At 39.5% G+C, this 21,640-nt stretch overlaps 1 long non-coding RNA gene across 1 annotated transcript; it reads right to left on the bottom strand.

Annotated features, from left to right (window-relative positions):
* Positions 1-19,310: 19,310 nt before the first annotated feature.
* LOC134311383 (uncharacterized) lies at positions 19,311-19,934 on the bottom strand. The gene is made up of 2 exons (XR_010011398.1): positions 19,754-19,934; positions 19,311-19,596 (listed from the first exon to the last, which is right to left on the bottom strand). It is a non-coding gene; the product is annotated as an uncharacterized LOC134311383 (long non-coding RNA).
* Positions 19,935-21,640: the final 1,706 nt, after the last annotated feature.

Here is a 21,640-nt window from a genome sequence, read left to right as displayed (position 1 = left end):
GTATGTTAATTTTAAGATTACGTCTATTTATCTAAAGAAAGGTTATAATGAAACCGTTTATCAAGTTAGGGACCGTCACAAAACTAACGGTGAAACGTAGGAAACATTTTCTCTGCACTTATCCAGACTAATAAATCCATTTAAATCTTGTATGATTTGATGAATTAATGTCAAACAATTTTTACACAAACACATCAATGTTTCTCACCTACTACACACACCTTATTTTTTGAAATAACATAGTATTTATTTTACATTACATTTAAATAAAGATAAATAAATCTGTAATAAATGTATATTTCAAATATACAAATTATATTTCCAAAAATACAAATCATACAAGATTTAAATATATTTATTTGTCTGGATAAGTGCAGAGTAAATGTCTCCTACGTTTCACCGTTAGTTTTGTGACGGTCCCTAACTCATTAGCTGAAGTGGGAGCTTGATAAACGGTTTCATTATAACCTTTCTTTAGATAAATAGACGTAATCTTAAAATAACATAAAATTGTTTTGTAGTATGTTGACTATTTTCATTCGTTTAAGAAATCATAAAATAAAAAGGTCTTATGTGTTTTTTGAAGCACTTATTTAGATCGGAATGCCGAATGTCAGACAAATTTTGAGTAATTAAGTAAGTTTAGACATTGTAGCTCCTAAAGGAGAATCTTGATCAGCACGGCAAGCTGCAGGTTACACAAGCTACAGCATCATGCATGTGTGCAAACTGTCTCTCCATCAGCAGATACGCTTCCATCAGCTATGCAGCATTTGAGGTAATTAACTTTTCTCGTTGTAACGACATCCTTTTCTCGTTTTAACAACATCCTTTCTCATTATAACAACATCTTTTCTCGTTATAACGACATACTGACGGTATTTTTTTTTTTATCTGTGTGGCAGCAATATGCTTTAGTAGGATTGTAAGACTGGACAAAGGTTTGCTAAAGTAATCCCTTGCCCATAAAGTGTATATGAACTATTGATCAATAACGGTTCTTGATAGTGTTGCCTGAGAGATTGGACATTACAGGTGTTCATCCTAGGCGTGCGCTCTTGCTCTTTACGCACTAAAATTCCTCCAAATTCTGCCAACTTTACATAAATGGCCAGACTATGAGAGGCCGTGTAGGCCATAATTCTAAGTTGATTTCTCACACACACACCATCATACTCTCACACACACACCATCATACTCTCACACACACACCATCATACTCTCACACACACACCATCATACTCTCTCACACACACCATCATACTCTCACACACACACCATCATACTCTCACACACACACCATCATACTCTCACACACACACCATCATACTCTCTCACACACACCATCATACTCTCACACACACACACCATCATACTCTCACACACACACCATCATACTCTCTCACACACCATCATACTCTCTCACACACACCATCATACTCTCACACACACACCATCATACTCTCACACACACACCATCATACTCTCACACACACACCATCATACTCTCTCACACACACCATCATACTCTCACACACACACCATCATACTCTCACACACACACCATCATACTCTCACACACACACCATCATACTCTCTCACACACACCATCATACTCTCACACACACACCATCATACTCTCACACACACACCATCATACTCTCACACACACACCATCATACTCTCTCACACACACCATCATACTCTCACACACACACCATCATACTCTCACACACACACCATCATACTCTCACACACACACCATCATACTCTCACACACACACCATCATACTCTCACACACACACCATCATACTCTCACACACACACCATCATACTCTCTCACACACACCATCATACTCTCACACACACACACCATCATACTCTCACACACACACCATCATACTCTCTCACACACACCATCATACTCTCACACACACACCATCATACTCTCACACACACACCATCATACTCTCACACACACCATCATACTCTTTCACACACACCATCATACTCTCTCACACACACCATCATACTCTTTCACACACACCATCATACTCTCACACACACACCATCATACTCTCTCACACACACCATCATACACTCTCACACACACACCATCATACTCTCACACACACACACCATCATACTCTCTCACACACACCATCATACTCTCACACACACACCATCATACTCTCTCACACACACCATCATACTCTCTCACACACACCATCATACTCTTTCACACACACCATCATACTCTTTCACACACACCATCATACTCTCTCACACACACCATCATACTCTCACACACATACCATCATACTCTCACACACATACCATCATACTCTCTCACACACACCATCATACTCTCATACATGGTTTACTATACTCTGTCACATATACTACTATACCCTCTTACAACTACTGTATAATCACACTTTCTTTTATTTACTATTATACTCTCATACACACAGCACTATTTTCTCTTGCACATATAACTATAGCTACTTAAACATGCATTATGTGCTTTCATGATAATCTGTGTAAAAGAGAATAGTAGTATATGTATGTAAGTTTGGTAGTCTGTGTAAGGGACGTTAACACTGTATGTAAAACAAAGATCTACTGTATGTGTAAGAGAATATTATTATATGTAAGCGTAATAAATAGTGTATGTGAATGCAAATAATCATGTTTATGGAACAGAATGATAGTGAATGTAAGACAGAATGATAGTGCATGTGAATAAGAATAGTTGTATGTGTGAGAGAGTTTGATTGATACGGAAACGAGTTTGATTGAAACGGAAGTAATGTTAAATTCTCAGTACCTGATTGGTTAATAGAAGACGCGGGATTTCACAGACATGTCCCGCCTTCCTCATTATTACTGATTAGAGAAGATGGTAGACCGAGAGCGAGTCAACGAAGCCATTGGCTTATTAAACAATATTTTAAACTCTCCCACCGTTCCAACAACATTGTCAGAAATGTTGGTTCAAAATCGCCAGTCATCCGCGGGGGTCTCTTCCAACGCGGCCGCTGAGCAGGAAATGCGGCGATTGTTTAGAGCCGGATCAGCCGTACCAAGGAGCACCAGCGGCACCTTGAATGTGAGTCAAGTCGTGCAGCCGCGATACCAGACTCAACAATATTTCGGTGGCTGGGCTTCAAAGGCAAGAAAGAGGTGAGTTCACTGAATATGATTAAGCAATTAATTTAGCTCGTAATATAATTTGGTTTAGATTGTGATGTTTAATGAATATTTGTCTTTTTTTAAGGACGTTTTTAACGTTCTAGTAATGCCAAAACGAAGCAAATGACTTCTAATAAGGCAAACTTAAATAAATCTCCGTTTTAGAAGCTTTCATACAAAAACAATACTAAAACAGCTACGTTTTTTTCGGATTCTGATTGCTACATGAGCTGTCTCACACCTGTGGGAGAACGATACGGAGAGTACACGTGTCTGTGGGTATTCTGTAACATCCTTTAGTACTGTATACCTATTTACATAGACTCTTACTTTTGCATAGAGAACGCTTCAGACTTACAGTATAACAGGTTAAACCCGTTTCAGTGGTCACTTGTAAAGTAATCACTTAAAGTTTAAAGGTAAATTAAAGTTTGTTATATTCAGTGGCGGAGTGTTAGGATAAATCTTTTGTTCAAAAGGTCCTGAAGAAAGCAGTCGAAGGAAGTCCAGAAAGTACTCTTTAAAACACTTTATTAAGTGTAAAAATAATCTGTGAATATATATCAGAGCTAGGCCGATCGGCGCTCCTTTTCTCCTGCAGTATAGAAAACAACCACGTAAGAAAGAGGGCTCCTCTGAGCCCGCCGTCCTTTTTTAAACTAGTCTAGGCTCCTCCTCCTTTACTGCTGGTGGAGCCAATGAAATGTGCTAAAGAGGCCCAGGCTCCACCCTCTGCCAAGAGATTATGGCAGCCGCCATTTTGAATAGACCATGTGGGGGACATGCGGCATGCATGTCGTAAAGCTTGGAAAATGCCGTCAAATTTCCCATATTAAATGTACGTCTTTGTTCTGAAAAACCTAACAATCCCCCCTTGAAAGCATCTTAATGCTTTCACAATAACTTTTAACTATAGGTTAGGTGTTTCTAGATCCCAGGAGATAAGGATAGCCGTCAGCAACCCCCCAATTTAACCCCTTCTGACTACATGGCCACTGGGCTGAATTTTATACAATAAAACGTTTCTAAAAAATAAAAAGGCTACCAGTTAAACTAAAGGAACCGTACCTATCGCAACAGCTCCTAACCCTGAAACAAACAAACAAACAAAAAATAATAAAAACAGGAAATCAAAATAAAGTAATTTAAAAAATAGGAAATCAAAAAGAGAAGAAAAATAAAATAAACACAATGGGTGCGTAGCTTCCACAGGAAGTCCGTTCAGGTTGTCCTCCACCAGACGGAGCTGCAGATATTCAGAAGGGGCCCATAGCTCCTGTGTCTCTGCATGACTCCTAATGTCTTATGGATTCTCCCCTGTCGGTCTTACCTGTTTCCACAGCAGCACAAACATTTCCTAAAAATAGCAGAGTACCAAACATATATACATTGTAAACAATCCTGAACTAACCCCTTGCGTTTTGTAGCTAAACTATGTGTGTTGCACTTAACTAGTGTTTTCAAAGATGGTCTATGTGTCTGCGAACTATATGTTTATGTTTTTTTCTCCTAGTCTAACTAAATTCTCCCCCCTCGTCTTGTTCCGCTCCGTTGATTCCGCTGGACTCTTCTTCCACATAGTCGGTTTTGTCGGGCTTTTCTGCTGTGGGTTGTTCCCTGTAGGCAGGTCCAGTTAGTGCCACTTCTGTCCCTTGGAGTGGGTCTTCCAGTCCCCTCAGTGTCTGCCTCTGCCAGTCCTTCCAAGTCTCCTTCCTTCATCACGGTGTGTGATTAGTAGTGCTGGTCCTCTCTCCTCATCTTGTCTGGTCGGTTTTACCTTTAATTAAGCAGAGTTAGTAGCACTTATACTGCTCGAAGTGGGTCTTCCGGCCCACCTTCAAGGGTATCCTCCTCATCATCATCTACCTGATATCTCGACAAATCAGCCAACACCATCTGGATAACTGGTGGATCCTGCCCCCCTCTGCTTCCTCTACACACTACTTCTATCACAAATTTTTCTATTAATACCCTGATGCACGGGATACCACAACAACAACATATCACTAAAATTATCAATCCTACACATACTGACCTCACCAAGACTCCGGTAAGTAGTTTTCCCTGACCAGTTCTAGCCTCACTGACTTTACTAACCAGTTGCTAACCATGCAATAGGAAACTTAATCAATTCCACTGATTATTCCACAAAGCAATTGCTATATTGGTTTTCAGGGCCGACTGCTCGACACGGACCAGAAAATAACGTACCACACAAACGGTTGGACTTTAACCAACCGACCTGAACCCGTTCACAGTTGGACTCGGACCAACTGACTTGGTACCAGGCTTTGAGTTTGGACTCTAACCAAACTGGCATGGACTCTAACCACACCGGATCCTTTGGACTCACCAGGAGTCAAGGCATGCCCACCATACCTTTGTCAGTGAAAGAGGAACCACACCTTAACATTTATCAGTAATTATTTCTAATTATCTACAAGAGAATTCTCAACATACCCCTAAAATTGCCAATCCCACACTCTCATACTGACATCACTAAACCCGTAATAACTTCCTTCCATGGCCCAAACATCCCTTCTAGCCACTTAACCCATTCATACACACATACAATCATACAACAGACAAACATATAAGCTACTTACCCAGCCCTCACCGCAGCCACCCCACTCCCAACATCGGGATACACGGCCACAGTGAGCTTAGACACCACTGCCGCAAGGCTTTCTGGGTAAAGCCCGTGCCAGACCCAGTGGCGACGCTACACTGCCCCCTTCCTAATGGTCAACCGTCCCGGTGACCCACTCACCAGCGTCCACTGGGTGGCTCCATGTCCGGACCGCACCCCATTACACTGCCGAGTCGCTCTTCCACCCACTGCTGGACCGGGCACCCTGCCCCTACAGCCACCTGGGCTAGCGCACTCCGACAGACCGGGCATATTGGCTCACCAAACCATCAGAGCCACCCAAACACCACGATCCCACTTCTGACACCAATGTGGCGCCGGCGAGTAAGGAAGGTTAGCGTCAGGGCCGCAAGTGAGCTGCCTTTGGCAGTTCATTCAGTGTTTTAGCGACAGACACCCATTCATACACACATCCCTTCTGAAAAATGTCCCCTGTTTATCGGTTCTGGTTTGTTGCTCCTGAAACAGGTGTAATTGTCTTTATAAGCTTTGATGTTGGTTGGAGTTGGTTCCTGAGTTAGTGGGTGAGACATGGATAAATTCTCTATGTGTTAAATTAGACATTTTAGACCGCTTTAAACAACCTTTCGAGCAAAATCTGTAACACGTATTAAGACAAAGATAAACTGGTTTTAACGAGACACACCCTAGAACAGAAGATTCCTGCCTAGTCGAAGAATACGAGTATTCTTTTAACATTCACTGGCACAACTCACTCGGTTGTCCAAACACAACTCAGACAAAAGAACGTAAACCTCAGTACAACAACAGTGTCTACTGGAAACAAACAATTACTTCACCGCGACCGACAATGGCCCTATGGAAACAAACATATACTTCAGGGCAATCGACAGTGATCCCCTGGAAACAAACAATTACTTCACCGCGACCGACAATGGCCCTATGGAAACAAACATATACTTCAAGGCAATCGACAGTGATCCCCTGGAAACAAACAATTACTTCACCGCGACCGACAATGGCCCTATGGAAACAAACATATACTTCAAGGCAATCGACAGTGATCCCCTGGAAACAAACAATCACTTCACCGCGACCGACAATGGTCCTATGGAAACAAACATATACTTCAAGGCAATCGACAGTGATCCCCTGGAAACAAACAATTACTTCACAGCGACCGACAATGGTCCTATGGAAACAAACATATACTTCAAGGCAATCGACAGTGATCCCCTGGAAACAAACAATTACTTCACAGCGACCGACAATGGCCCTATGGAAACAAACATATACTTCATTACTTGTCTCTCATACTGCATTAATCCTTCCTGCTATATAAAATTCCACTTCAAACAGTTCAAACTGATCAGAGCAGAAGGTGCATACACATTACATCTAACATTTTCTACACTTATTCTACTTCATCATCGTCGCATGCTAGAGAGCCTTCAAATTTTCTAAATCACATTTTTCCCAATACAAAATCACCAATCCACTTATTTACTCTGCCATACTTAAAATAACAACAGCTCTGCTATATCAACTTCCATCAGTCCTACAAACCCCTGACTTATATTATTTATTCATTCAGATTTTTACCCCAACTTTTGGTCACTGGTACTAACACACCTCCTGCTTCTAACAATACAGACTCCATTTCCCACAATCCAACAGACTCTCACATGACCATCTCCTGCTCCTAGTCAGCCAATCCCTCATGCTCATCATCACCAGCGCTTTGATCCACTTTGGCTTTCTTGAATCACATTAAACTCTACTTAAACAGTTCCATTTAGTTTACTCACTGCAAAGTACTACCAACCTATACTATCTCTATTGTATTATTGTTACATCTCCCTACAAATGTCATTAACCCCACATCACTATGGTACCTGCATCCCTACTCCCACTAAAACACAAGCACTTGTAGCTCTTTCTAATTTACTCTTGTAACCAAAACTTTTTCTACACGAATTATTGTTATTCTAATACCTTACTGTAAAATACATCCGAAACCTCTATAAGATGTTACCGAACCCCTCACTTTTTATTATGGAACCCAGATCTTCAGGTGGATGTCTATTAAAACACACTACTGTCCCACACGGGCTTGAGATTTCACTGCATAACGTCTCCATCCAGTCTCACATCAGCTTTCCCTTCCTCTTGTCTGATGGTCATTACTTTGGCATTCTGTACCTCAGCACCCCATATGCCTCTTGAACACTGCTTTACTCAAACATCAGAATGCAACAACAGCCATGACACACATCTGCAAGATCTGGTATTCATAATTTTTACATCATCTTTGGTACTGCATAAGTGTCCACCATCCTCAGCCAGTACACAGTAGATTAAATATCAGACTTCTCTTTACTCATGCAGGGCCTGCAGTTTATGGCCTCAACCCCCCGCTGGGTTGCTGTGTGTCTGTGAAACCTATGACCTGGGTCTCCAGTCACCCCCCTTCATGTACTTCTCTCCTAACAAGTTATTTTCTTCTCACTATTCCCTCAATCTTTAAATTGCACTCATCTATGATCATGCATAGTATTGCCACAAGGTTTACTGCACCACATTGAACCAATCTAACTTCTTCAATAAACTATATAGTATAAACTGAGTGAGTTGACCTGATCAATTAGCTAGAAAAGATTCATCGGATACAACACAAGCATCAAATATTACCAATTGCCAATTAACAATTTCCAAAAAATGTTACCAATTAAATTGAATCTTACCGGAGTCCGTGTAAGCAATTATATTTAATCTCCTGAGACCCGAGCTTTGATTTTTTCAATGCATTTTCCCTATTCCTTTTGTTTTTAACCTTATTAGTTGGGTGACACGGTGGCTCAGTGGGTAGTACCGTCGCACACTGTCACAGCAAGAAGGTCCCCCCTCCGCGGAGCCCGCATGTGGGTTTTCCCCGGGTGCTCCGGTTTCCTCCCACAGTCCAAAGACATGCCAGCGAGGCGAACCAGAGACACTGAACTGTCCATGTCTGTGCCCGATATAACCTGAATCCCGTGCAATGAGCAACCACCGCTCCTGTCATAAATGTAACCAAAGTGCAAAACATAACGTCAAAATCCCAATAAAGAAGCAAACAAACTTTATTAGTGTTCTAGTACTTTTGCTACCACTAGCTGGCAGACAAAAGTGTCCACTAATGGGGACAATCGATCGAAGTTTAGCAGGTCAAGGAATAAGGCATAACAAAACCAAAATGTAATGTCCTCATATGTGACCGCAGGGTCGCAAAAGATTACCTTCACCAGGCGTCCCTGAATCTGCATGCATATACGTACCTGAATCTGCATGCATATCCGTAGGTCTGCCAGTCCAGCTGCCCCAGCACAATGTATCACAGGATTTAATACACAAAGCGGCATATTAAACATAAATTCTTATTCCTGCCATAATACTCCCCCCTTTTTCAAATTTTACAATCAAATCTTGAAAATAAAATATTAAATAAACCTTCTAAATGTGTTTATCCTGTTGGAAAGCACAGAATTTTAAAGTTAGTTCAATCAAAGTCTGGTGTTAGCTGGACCTGTAAACAAATAATGTCGTTAGTGAGCAGTGGAAGGTGTGCAACAGCTCTGTCGGCAGTGTCACCTCTGGCATTGTCCTGTAAAATTGGAACAAAACTTTACTTAAATAGTTCCACTTAAATTGAATAGGAGGGACAATGACACAAAGTATCATTTGCTAAAATTTTAACTAAGCCCACTTGTTTCCTGTCTGTTGCAGCATCTCTGGATGCAAATCCTTTCACAAACATTTCCAATTCAGGATTCCTATCAGGCCCAGAAAAAAATAGATAGAGTAATACAGTCATGATGTTCACCATCTCCTGCAATTAGTAAAAAGTGGTAGGATTAAGTACATTACAGCATTTGATAATAATGTTAAATTTTAGAAGTACACTGTAGTATTTATACAATCATTAACTTGATACGTGAGATGTTTTCCTTTCAGTTATAGAACATAATTTGGCACTAACCGAGTTAGATAAGTATAACCCTCAAGATCACTTAGTATAACTACGGATATTTCTGTAGCAGACAAAGACAGAAAGAAAATTCTGCACAAATCCAGAAGGGATCAGAGTCCCTGTCTTGTACAGAAATAGTGGTACCTTCAGGCATTATTTCCAATTTAATTCAAGAGGCAAACAAATGATCACACCTCATAAGATTTATAGGGCTATGAAATCTCACTCTTTAAAACTACACAATATTTTAGAAACAGTAACATGTTAGCTTTTACCTTTTACTTGTATTCAGCATTTGTACACAGTGAAAAACACGACATCACTCTCAAATAAACATAAGCTTTGACAATATATAATCTAATATATCAACACATGTCTTAATCAGAGGTGGAAAGAGTACCAAAAAATTGTATTCAAGTAAAAGTACTATTACTTTAATTAATCTTTACTTAATTACAAGTAAAGTTACTACTCTGAAAATCCACTCAAGCAAAAAGTAGAAAATAACTCATTTAAAATGTACTCACCGAGTAAACAGCAGGGGGTCTCCTCTGTGTAATGTAAACAGGAGTGGATACAAACCTCACAACAGTAGTATTTAATTCAAATGCAACAGTAGAAACGTTGTCCTTAACTCAAATGCAATAGAAGAAACATGTTGATACAACAATTAAAACAGTTAGGGATGTGTAATGTGTCATTTCAAATGACATAAAACTTTTTCAAAGACACCCACTAGCGATGTGTCGTAAAATGATTCGAATCCATGAATCGGCTCTTCTAACCGAAACAAAGGAACCGACTCTTCCGGCAGTCGCCATGTAAACACGCGGCTCTTCAAAAGGAACCGAGACAAAAGACTCGACTCCCTGTCGCAACTCACTGAATTCGCGATTTCTTTAGCGGTTTTTATTTTTATTTTGCTCGGTAACAGATGCTATTCAAAATGTAACAATTACTAATACAAAACATACTTAAGCAAAAGCAAAATTACAGTCTGTGAAATGTGCTTTAAAAACTACTGTGCTACAGTAACCAGTGCGATCAGAGCGGTAACACTAAGCACTGGTTTCGTGTATGTATGTGTATTGATCGAATTTGTTTAAAATCATATCCCCGCTATTGAAACATTCCCCACTTGCGACATATTGATGTCGAATTATTGCCCAGCATTACCCCACACATTAAAACAAAAAACAATATAACAATCTCTCAACAATACATGCAAAGCTCCTAACACGATTAACAAGCGTTGGGTTAGTCAAAATTTTTTTAATCTTATTCACTATAACAACTCTGATTAAGGAGATTTTCCTTAACTATTTGTGTGAAAATGTCCTATGTCACACATGGATGAATTCCACTCTTTCCTGGTTTAAGAACCTTAAAGTTCAAGAGCGCTATCTACCTTAGAACACACTTAATAAGGTACCATACATACTTCATCTTAACTCAGTTATCTTAAGATTATAAAAATAAAGTTGATTATAAAATTAACTGCAGCACTTACCCAATCCAGGCGTACAAAGACAAAGATAGCCGATGGACAAAGATACGGCAAGCTGCTCACATAGAGCCAAAAATGGCGGATACACAGAAAACCACGCTCAGCTCTCCCAGAGCCAAAATGGTGGACAGACAGAAAACCACGCTCAGCTCTCCCAGAGCCAAAATGGTGGACAGACAGAAAACCACGCTGCGTTCTCAAGAAACAAAATGGCGGATAGACGGGAGACCACGTTGCATTCCCAAGACAAAATGGCGTACAGACAGAGCCAAAATGGCGGACAGACAGAAAGCCACGCTGCGTTCTCAAGAAACAAAATGGCGGATAGACGGGAGACCACGTTGCATTCCCAAGACATAATGGCGGATAGACGGGAGACCACGTTGCATTCCCAAGACAAAATGGCGTACAGACAGAAAGCCAAAATGGCGGACAGACAGAAAAACACGCTGCGTTCTCAAGAAACAAAATGGCGGATAGACGGGAGACCACGTTGCATTCCCAAGACAAAATGGCGGACAGACAGAAAGCCAAAATGCGTTCTCAAGAAACAAAATGGCGCCGACAACAAAAGAAACCACGTTGCACATCCAGCACACGGTTTCACAGACAAACATACACAGAGACTTACTGACAAACAAAACTCCTGATGTACTGTTTTTCGAACCTGATTTAGAATTTAAAGTAATCAAATTACTCCAGCCCCGTTCCCGAAACAGACAGGCTAGTTAGAATTTTAGAACGACCGAATAAGGCTAATTCCGTTACCGAAACAGACGAACTAGCCGAGTCTCGTTTCCGTAACAGTCAGACAGTCCTTTGAGATTAATAATCAAATTACCCGAATTCCGTTACCGAAACAGACGAATTCGTTAGAATTTATTACACTCGAATTAGGTTCGCTCCGTTACCAAAACAGACAAGCGTCCTTTCCCTTCAATTGTGTTCCATACACAATGGCGCCCTTAACATTTATTTTAACCGGTTTGGTTCAAATTCAGATATCAGGAAACACACATTTTTAGCTCCAACATATATTCACAGTTTTAAACTATCTAATGATACTTTAGTAATTTAATCAGACACTTACGGATTCTGAGATTCACTTTCACACTCAGTACACTAAATAATAAATGCATCTAATATATATACAGAGAACGTCTGTTTACCTTAAGCAGGCGCGCGCCTTGTACTGAGTACAAAAGATTTTTTCAGAATTCCTGGTCTTACCTCAGTCAGCTGAATTAATTCTGATGCAATCCTCAGACCTCTTGAACCATCCTCTGCTACCATTTGTTAGGATAAATCTTTTGTTCAAAAGGTCCTGAAGAAAGCAGTCGAAGGAAGTCCAGAAAGTACTCTTTAAAACACTTTATTAAGTGTAAAAATAATCTGTGAATATATATCAGAGCTAGGCCGATCGGCGCTCCTTTTCTCCTGCAGTATAGAAAACAACCACGTAAGAAAGAGGGCTCCTCTGAGCCCGCCGTCCTTTTTTAAACTAGTCTAGGCTCCTCCTCCTTTACTGCTGGTGGAGCCAATGAAATGTGCTAAAGAGGCCCAGGCTCCACCCTCTGCCAAGAGATTATGGCAGCCGCCATTTTGAATAGACCATGTGGGGGACATGCGGCATGCATGTCGTAAAGCTTGGAAAATGCCGTCAAATTTCCCATATTAAATGTACGTCTTTGTTCTGAAAAACCTAACAGGAGCCAGACAATTTTCATAGGTGTGGCCAGACTGAGACCATTGCTCACACAAAGGTGGCACAGAAACTGATACCTTTTTTTATGTGGTCACTCACTCATTTACCTATACAGGCAGTAAGTGCCATGTAGAATTACATCACGAAGAATAATAAGCTTTTTTTTCTCTTCATTTTCTCTGACAAGTGAAAAACCAAAATATAGCCTATAACCTTAACATTATGAGGAAGAATTTCAAAGATATTTCTTTGCAATACTTTCTCATTTGGCTGCCAGCTTGTGTGTAATGATGACACTCAATTGAACCCCAGAACATGCCAGTGTGAATGAATGGAGAAATAATTTTCTTTCAAAAATGATAGACTGACCAACACTATTAATCCAAATCAGCATTAAAAATTGACTTTTAATAGCCTTCTACAATGCTGAAGCTTTTTTAAAACGGACTATTTTCTTTTAAATAGAAGTGTTATTTAACTGATATTAAATTGTTTGCCGGATAACCGCCCAACTTGGCAACATTGGAACGCGCAGAGCCCGGTGGGCCTTTACTCGTAGCGTGCCACAAATACTACTAAGTACAGTAAATAGTAGTACTACAGCTGTGTTGGTGGTGGACATTCATGTTGAGAGTATTCCTGCACTGTTTGGTGGAGGTGCGCTGTGTGAACCTGCGTGGAGAAATACTTCCGCAAAAAAGTCGCAGCGGTGGTTGGGTTGCCAAATATTAATTTATGGTGGACATGAAGTTTTTGGAACGAGCACCTCCACCGCAGAGCCCAAATGACCCACGTAACGAACGTACGCCATTTGCGTAGCTGCGTGACGTCATTACGTAAAGTACGCAGAATATCGCTTTTATTACGATATGGCACTTTTTGTATCGTTTTAAAACTTATACCGGTATTATCGTGAACGACACGATATAGCACACCCCTTATATATATATACTTTTTACAATTGAGACGTTTTACATACAAAAAAACTAAATCCACAACACAATTAACAGAATGCAGCTGAAATGATTTCTAGCTTGCACATATGGGACTGAACTGGATTTGGTTTGCGAGTCTGAACAGATTTATTTTAGATTATCACATACTTTAAACCAGGGGTTTTCAACCTTTTTGGACATGCGGCCCCCTTTCTGTGCTGAACGCGACTCCCTTGATAAACCGGCGCTGAGCCATGGCTTACGCGGTCGCGGGTGCTGACTCGGCCACACACGGCGCTCAGTCGCAACTCGTGTGGCTCGCCCCCCTCCCCTTGGTGTGCGCGCGCTCGGCTTCATCTGATATGTATCCCGCTGTAGTTAGCCTTTGTTGTGGAAGTGCAAAAACTGATCTCGTAAAGCAACGCCCCCCGCAGTCAGGTACTCGCGCCCCCCCTGACAAGTACTCGCCCCACAGGTTGAAAACCCCTGCTTTAAACAAATTCAAGTTTTGCCATCCTAACTTCTGCTGGCATCTTGGAGCTTTTCTAGCTTTTATTTTGCATTGGTTGTCATCACATGGTACTCGCTTGTCCAAGGATATGATTGTCACACACATTTTTGTCTTATGTGTCTCATTTTTATAGATTTAGAGAGGGACTGAAGACACTTGGTGTTTTGGATGCAATCAGAATGTATCCAGACAGCTTTAGACCCTTAATCTGTCATGAACCATCCCCACTTACTGCTGACTTAATGGATCAGCTTTTCCACATCCGGTTGTCTGCAGTGGGCAGCAACAAGAGAAGGGCAGAGGAATGTGTTGTTGCATTTTGGAGGGATTACCTCCAGGATGTTGAAGGTAAATATTGCTGCTTAATATAGCATTTTCTCTTATGATTTGTCTTGTTTATAAAGTGTACAAAGACTGGGGTAGGAGAATGAAAAGGATAACCTTTGCTATAGTGGCACTGTCTGGCCATTTTGTCAGCTTGTTGTTATTTTTTTATTATATATATATACAGTATATATATATATATATATATATATATATAAAATATATGAAATATATGAGGATGTGTTAGGATCTGTTGTAAATCAATTTTGTTTGCTTGTTTTTTGTGTCTTAGAGCAAGTGGGACCCTCAAAGCGGTAATATCCTAGCCTTTGCAACTGGTGCAAGCGTCATCCCTCCAGTGGGCTTCTCCCCTCAACCATCAATTGATTTTCTGCATGATCAATCTGTCAGCCACAGACGCTGTTTGCCCATGGCAAACACCTGTATCAACTGCCTTAAGTTGCCACTGCTTGACACATATGAGGATTTCAAAGAGAGTTTGGACTTTGCATTTAGTAACACACAAGGTTTTGATAGAGAATAATATGGGAAATTTATTTTGTGCCCTGTGGATGTTTCTGTTAGACTTGGTTATTATTAACATGTAAGCTTTATTATTTTGAAAGATTAACTATTTACATAAAATTGTATACATCAGTCTTTACAATGTATTCATAGGCATTCATGTTTATATGAGCAATCTGTTATTCTGTAAGTTTCCTTGATCATCTAACTAAAACTGAAAATACATTGTCAGACCAAATAAAAGGCAGCTTTGTTACTGTTCACTGTTTAGAAAATTAACCAGGCCTAAAAACAGTTGTATGCCATGGTTACCATCATCAGTCAGTGGGTCTACTGTTTCTTGAATTCTGTTCATAGTGGTTTGATTTACAATAAAGTCATTTAGTGGAACAACAACATTATTTTCAGTGTCTAATTGTAAAGGGGTGTCCTCATGGATTTCGATGGTATCATTTCCTGCAAAAATGTCTTGAATTGCACCAGCTCCGGCACTGTTAAGAACCCCTCTTTGCCAAAGTTGAAGAGGTGTTTGTCCTCCCTGTGTAGATAATCCATGGTTGTTCCACTGATTTCGGAATTCTGTAGCTGCCCTCTGAACTCTTGGCAAGTAAACATAGTGTAGACAAAACAGATGAAGTTCATCTGTAGAATCCAGTATGCCCTCATTTTCCATAAAGGTGAAAAGGTTACTGAAGTGGAATGAGACAACTCTATTTAGCTTTGCCCACAGTCGTTCTATCCTCTGATTGTGGACACTGCGCCCGGTAATGACGCTGTTTCTGTTTAGCCCCCTTCTCTCTAGCATATACCGTGCAACCCCTGTGTTCTCCATGCCATGATCACAGCGTACTCTTAAAGGAAGGCCAAGGCTCTGTACACCAGTACAAAACAGTTCCAGTACATTGGATGCCCTGTTGTTATTTAGGCACTGTAAGTATATGATTGTCCGACTAAAGCCATCAATGCATCCATGAAAGACCATTCTCCACCTCACCAGTTTATGGTTACCATCTATATGCCTGTAAAGAAATAAATTGGCAATAATAACAACTGCATTTATCCCTATGATTGGTAATTTGTCCAAGGTGTAAACAAATAATTATATTATTTATAATACAATTATTATATATGTTAAATAATATAACTAAAATAGACCTTATATTGTTACATAGAATTTTAGTGACATTTTTCTATCATGCATGGTTTTTAAATAACACTGTACCCTCCTCCTGGGCAAAAAAATATGCCAGATCCAAATTTGTAAGATATTAAGCTTTAGCTGGTCCTAACGACAAATGGTCAGACAACAAATGAGCTGTTTGTCACTATTTGTTGATATATTGAACTGTTGCAGGGAAACGCTGGAAACAGGGAAATTCACATACACAGTATTCCTATATGCAACAGTAAAATAATCAAAATATTTAAAAGTTTAATAAACTGACACATCTGGGTGTTTAAAATTGTCCAGAATCTGATGCAGTGACAGCAATTGCAAGTGACATATTGTTTGCTGTTGAAACCATTAAAAGCTTAATATTTTTGCAGTTTTGTGACTGTATAATATGTTCTGAAATGAAACACTAATGACTAATTTTACATTAGGTACTTCTAAGTATAATTTTAAGTTAAAAAAGAATTTAATACAAATGACTTAATTTCTACACTGTGGTATTTGTACTTCTACTAAAATAAACTTCTGAGTACTTCCACCACTACTGGATACACATTATATCAGACAATATAGACTACTTTATTACTAGGGTGTGTATTTCATACATCAATCTTTTCAATACTATTACAAATTACTCACCATAATTGATTGGGGGTTTGAACATTGTAAATTCTTCTGCGAATTGCACGCCGGTGACGGAAAGCCCGTCCAATTGGGTCAAGCAGTTGCAGGCAACGTCTCACACGCCAACGTTGTATTCTGATGTTGCGAGACCGTAGTCCTCCTAGCACGTACCTTTCTCCTGCATTTGGGGTAGTTTGAGGGATCCTACTAACAATGTCTGCCAGAGCAGCATCAGACATTGCTGTATAGGTCAGTTGACCAATTTGAAGTTGCTGTCTGTGCCTGTATAATGTCCTCCTGCTGATTCCAAAGCATACAGCTATTCTTTGCCAACTCATTCCAAGAGACAAACAGTAGGTAATTTGTTCAACAAGAACATTGTACTGAGGGCGACCAGGATGACCAGTTCTGATTGTTGGAGGTACACTTGGAGTAAATGTATCCCTATGTCTCATTTCCACCGATCTTGATTTTTTAAATGCATTTATTAGGGAACAAAAACATGAATAAAGTGCCTCCAGTGCACCCAAACTTCTTTGACCATTACCCCCTTCTAACTGCTGACGAATTAAAAGAAAATAAGAAATTGTCCGTGTGTATCCATGAAGCTCACAAAATAATCTTTCCAATATCGTACTGTCATGTCCCATGCTGTCAGATTCCCTTGCAATGTTTTGAATGCATCTCATTGTATTAGTAAAAAAAATAGTAATGTCCTCCTCATTTCCATTTACTTCCACAAACAAAAAGTGACCTTGTAAAAGAAGGTAAATAAGTAGAAATGCCATGGCTTTCTAGGAAAGCTGTAAAGTAATTGTTAAAAGCCTGATTTAAATGTTTTTTGTAGCTACAATTCATCTACCAGTGCTCTGAGTGCAGGCTCTGTTTTTAAGGCTGTAAGCCAATCAGGGGATGGGAATGTAAACTGTCTTCCTGTTTGATCAAACTAACTTCCTTTTTACATGTATATTTCACACTATCAAACTTTCCCTCTCACACACACTATCATTCTCTCTCACACACACCATCATACTCTCACACACATACCATCATACTCTCTCACACACACCATCATACTCTCACACACACACCATCATACTCTCTCACACACACCATCATACTCTCTCACACACACCATCATACTCTCTCACACACCATCAAGGTGTTAAAAGGAGGCCAGGAAGGAGGACAGGAAGTCAGATTGGCTTACAGCTGTAAGAACAGAGCCTGCACATAAATTGGTCTACAAAAAACATTTAAATCTGGCAGCAGACCTTTTAACAATGACTACACTTTTGTTGAGCTTTGTTGAACTAGCCATGATATTTCTACTTTCTACCTTTTTTACAAGGTCACTTTGGTTTGTGGAAATAAATGGTAATGAGGAGGACATGTTTTACTATTTTTGTCGATGACAATGAGATGCATTTAGAACATTGAAAGGAAAACTGACAGCATGGGACATACCAGCATGATTCTGGAAATATTATTTTGTGAGCTTTATGGATAAACACTGACAACTTTTTACTTTCTTTTAATTAGCCCGCAGTTAGAAGGAGGTGACAGTCAATCAAGTTTGGGTGCACTGGAGGCACTTTATGCATGTTTTTGTTCCCTAAAAAATTTATAGGAAAACTCAAGATCAGTAGAAATTAGACATAGGGATATATTTACTCCAAGAGTACCTCCAACAATCAGAACTGGTCATCCTACATAAACAAATTACCTTCGGTTTGTCTCTTGAAATTCGTTGCTAAAGAATAGCTGTATGCTTTGGAATCATCAGGAGGAAATTATACAGGCACAAATAGCAACTTCAAATTGGTTAACTGACGTGTGTGTGTGTGAGAGAGAGAGCATACAGCAATGTCTGCGACTTTGGCTGACATTGTTAATAAGATTCTTCAAATCACCCCAAATGCAGATGAAAGGTACGTGCTAGGAGGACAACAGTCTTGCAACATCAGAAAACAGTGCCGGCATGCGCTGCAGGTGCTGGACCCAAATGGACATGCCTTCCATCACGGGTGTGCAACTGGCCAAAGAATTTACAATGTTCAAATTCCAAATTAGTTATGGTTATTAGAGTTATTTGTGATAGTAATTAAAACGTCATAATGTATTTCTGATAAATGAAACAATGCAGTAATGTAAAAAAAAAAAAAAAAAAAAAAAAACGAGGACACCCCATATAATATTTAGATATTTATTATCAAGTTATGGACAGGTCAGGAAATCACTATTATACTGGTTAACAAAGATCTTGTCCCAAGCAAACAAATGTTTCTTATTTATTGTTGCATGCAGAAACCAAATATTTCAGAACAGTCTCAACAGCAAATATTCTGTCACTCAGGTGGATTAAGGTATCCTTAGCCCTTGTAGTCATACAATGACTGGTGTGGTACTTCTGTGGTCACTAGATGCTGTTGTCGTGTCAACCTCCACACCACTGTCCTCTAAATCTGTGGTGACAAACTAAAAACAAACAAAACAAACACACACACAATGCATTTAGAAAATGTTGGGGGTTAGCCTATTGCCAAACCATGAAATCTAAATGCTACAAATTACTTATTATTATTAATAATATGCAATATAAACATACTGCTTACATTATTTTTAAATAACTTACCGTAAATGTGTCATTGTCTAATGTACACTGCCTTTGATGTAAATGTATTGTCAATCATGAAGCCATTTAGTTTCTGGCTCTCGTGCAACTTTGGTGAAACCAGTTTGTTTCCTCATGCCATCAAAAGTTCAATACTGAAATCACAAAAATTGAATTTAGTTTCAAAACCAGTCTATAGCAATTCACCCAATCAAATATTTAGAGAACAGTTACTCAAGAGAGCTTGGTCTCAATCTATAATGAATTACATTTTCTGTAATAAAATAAATATAACAAACTTTAATAGTACAAGTGACTAAGTTAGAATGAGCACTGAGACAGATTTTGAAATGTTAGACTGTAAGTCTGTAGCTTTCCATGTGCAGCAGCTTGTTTATGATTGTGTATACAAAATGAATCTATATTTTATTTTACTTATTAAGACCTACATAGGGAAGAGTCCAAAAGTTCCATGTAATTCGACTCGAATGTAGTGACACATTAATGTGGAGCAACTATAGCCATTAAAACGATAAAGTAATTTTATTTATTGTTCTTTAAGAAAGCTTCCAAAACAAAGTTTCTTATAAATGTGCTTTATGAGAACTCACTTACTTAGTTTGGCATTACTAGAACGTTTAAAACGTGTAATTTGCAGACGGTCCCTTACAAAGACGAATATTTATAAAATATCCCAATCTAAACCTGACTCTATCAGAAGCTAAATGAAGAGGTGAATGATGTAGTGAACTCACCTGTCCCCTGACTCTGGAGCCTCTGCTCTCTGTGGTTGAGGCTGATATGGAGCTCGCAGCACCTGGCTGATGGTTCGGATATAAAGCTTCACCGCATCTCTTCCTCCGCGGCCGCGTTTAGACTCCTGTCGGGCTGTCGGGTTTAAATCCACATTTCTGACATGGATGTGGCAGCGGTGGAAAAGTTTAAAATGTTAACAGGCCGATGCTCCATTGATTCTCTCTCGGTCCACTATCCTCTCTTATCAGTAATAATGAGGAAGGCGGGACATGTCTGTGAAATCCCGCGTCTTCTATTAACCAATCAGGTACTGAGAATTTAACATTACTTCCGTTTCAATCAAACTCGTTTCCGTATCAATCAAACTCTCTCACACATACAACTATTCTTATTCACATGCACTATCATTCTGTCTTACATTCACTATCATTCTGTTCCATAAACATGATTATTTGCATTCACATACACTATTTATTACGCTTACATATAATAATATTCTCTTACACATACAGTAGATCTTTGTTTTACATACAGTGTTAACGTCCCTTACACAGACTACCAAACTTACATACATATACTACTATTCTCTTTTACACAGATTATCATGAAAGCACATAATGCATGTTTAAGTAGCTATAGTTATATGTGCAAGAGAAAATAGTGCTGTGTGTATGAGAGTATAATAGTAAATAAAAGAAAGTGTGATTATAGTTGTAAGAGGGTATAGTAGTATATGTGACAGAGTATAGTAAACCATGTATGAGAGTATGATGGTGTGTGTGTGAGAGTATGATGGTATGTGTGTGAGAGTATGATGGTGTGTGTGTGAGAGTATGATGGTGTGTGTGTGAGAGTATGATGGTGTGTGTGTGAGAGTATGATGGTGTGTGAGAGAGTATGATGGTGTGTGTGAGAGAGTATGATGGTGTATGTGTGAGAGTATGATGGTGTGTGTGAGAGTGTATGATGGTGTGTGTGAGAGAGTATGATGGTGTGTGTGTGAGAGTATGATGGTGTGTGTGAGAGAGTATGATGGTGTGTGTGAGAGTATGATGGTGTGTGTGTGAGAAATCAACTTAGAATTATGGCCTACACGGCCTCTCATAACAGACAGTGGATCTTTACTGCTGTATCTTTCTTTGCAGGTGTGAC

Source organism: Trichomycterus rosablanca, chromosome 4 (assembly GCF_030014385.1).
Source record: "Trichomycterus rosablanca isolate fTriRos1 chromosome 4, fTriRos1.hap1, whole genome shotgun sequence".
NCBI classification, from domain to species: domain Eukaryota; kingdom Metazoa; phylum Chordata; class Actinopteri; order Siluriformes; family Trichomycteridae; genus Trichomycterus; species Trichomycterus rosablanca.
The sequence above is the reverse complement of the archived record's forward strand: the minus strand, read 5'-3'. Positions and strand labels throughout refer to the sequence as shown.